Raw genomic sequence first — 1,916 nt, 5'->3', positions numbered from 1 at the left:
GCAGGAATGTTAGGGAACTGGCAGCAGGGCCTTCTGTGAGGATCCTAGAGTGAGCAGAGACCAGGAGGCCTTGCGGCTGAGAAGGAGTGTGGTGTGTTCTGCAGCGTAGGGACCCGTGGAGAGCTTGCAAGTTCAGTTCCTCTGACCGAGGGGCGAGCGATACCCGAGCTGTCCCCTCCTCTCTCCAGGAAGGTGGCTGAGGGCGAAGGGGCCACCCCGCTGCATCAAGGCCCACTTGCTGGGTGTGGCCAGGCCTCCTCGGCCCCTCCAAGAGCTCAGTAGATGTCTGAGCCCCCAGTCTCAGCAGGACGTGCAGTGCTGGGTGCAGAAGGGGCACTCAGAGTCCTTCAACGAGAGGGTCACTGCCCACAGGGGCATCTGGGACATGCAGCCCAGACAGGACGGAAGGACCCAGCAGATCGGATTCAGCTCTGCTCTTCACTGAGTCCCAGTCTGGGCCAGGCACCGTCCCACGTGCTTTAGGTGTGTATCATCTCTTCGAATCGCATAAACTTTGTGAAGTGGTGTTACTATTACCCCCGTTTACAGTGGGAAACCTAGACCCAGATGTGGCCTCAGAGTCCTTCTCAGCACAGTCCTGCAGGTGGCCATTCCCCGTTAACCAGAGTCATCCTGTAGGGCAAAGCCCGCTTGCTCTTCCTCCTGTAGGGCTGCTGCCTGGGAGTTCTCTCTCCGGATGGAGGAGGAGCTCTGTGGGCAATGGCATCTGGCTCATCCCTGTGCCACGCGCAGCACCCAGGACAGTCACTGCACATAGCAGGCGCTCGGGGAGTATTTGTTGAATGAATGAACGTTGCTGCTGTCTTTGCGCAGCTTTCTTTAGTTTCTTTCCCTGGGAGAGCACTCCTTGGCTCTGCCTGGATTAGCCAGTGGAGGGAGTTTTGGAAAAACCAGATCTTCTTTGTGAAAGGGAGGTGTGTGTATGTGTGTGCGGATACATCCTTTAAGTGTGAGCTGGAAGGAAAGTTCTCTGCAAACGCCGTCCCCTTCCACAGTCTCACTTGTTCTGACAGTCTGGCAGGTAGGATCATATGTCCTTCTCTGTTCATGGCACCCATAGCCCTGTGACTCTCCGCAAAGCTTGCCTTGATGCCCTAGATGGGCCTGCACTGTGTGCGCTTCTGTTTTCCCAAGACTCTTGCTTTCCAGATTGAGCCCCTTCTCAGCACCCCTCCTTGGCTGTTTCCCCAACCCCCCATCCTTGGAGCTCTGCGTGGGCCCATTGGCAGGCGGTTCCTGAGCCAGCGGAAAGTGCTGCGGAAAATTTATGAGCAGCAGCTGGGATGACAATAACTGCTGACTGGAAAAAGCCCCCTCTCTGGGGGCTGATGGATGGTGGGCTGGCCCGAGGGGTATCCTTGCCACAGAGAAATATCTCCTGTCAGATGAATGGCCCAGACCTTGGCCCCCAGAGCACCTGGCAGGCAGCCATCACCCACATGGAGTTAAGCCAGGAAGCCACAGAACCAAAAACTTCAGCACCTTTAGAGCCAGAAGAACAGCCTCACTGTGGCTGGTGGGGGCGGGGGCGGGGCGGGGGCGGGGCAGGGGGCGGAGTCCAGAGACATGGCTGGGGTTACTTCTCCCTGGAGACTGGGAATCAGCCTTTCCGGAGCGTGCCTGGCCTGCTGTCTGCCTCCTTGGTGTTTCCTCATTCTGCTCCAGGAGCCTCTGATGAGCGTCTGGTTCTTGTAGCCCCAGGATGCCGGGCTGAGGCAGGAGCGGCTGAGAGGGGAGGAAGCCCCCCTGCGCGGCTGTGGAGGCCCAATCTCTCTGAGCCCGAGGGGCGGCTGCTATGGGCCCCAGTCAGAGGAACCCCAAGCGGCTTCCTTCTGGGAGCAATTCCTACTGAGCCTTCCCCTCCTCGCCCGTCTCGCAAAGACCGGCTTCGGGGC

At 58.7% G+C, this 1,916-nt stretch overlaps 1 protein-coding gene across 1 annotated transcript in view; it reads left to right on the top strand.

Moving 5' to 3' along the window:
• Positions 1 to 1,916, top strand: part of CUEDC1 (CUE domain containing 1) — a 26,116-nt gene that overhangs the window by 10,339 nt on the left and 13,861 nt on the right. The window lies entirely within an intron of this gene.

Source organism: Lipotes vexillifer, unplaced genomic scaffold (genome assembly GCF_000442215.2).
Source record: "Lipotes vexillifer unplaced genomic scaffold, Lipotes_vexillifer_v1.1 scaffold333, whole genome shotgun sequence".
NCBI classification, from domain to species: Eukaryota; Metazoa; Chordata; class Mammalia; order Artiodactyla; family Lipotidae; genus Lipotes; species Lipotes vexillifer.
Note: the sequence above shows the minus strand (reverse complement) of the source record. Positions and strands in the feature narration are given on the sequence as shown.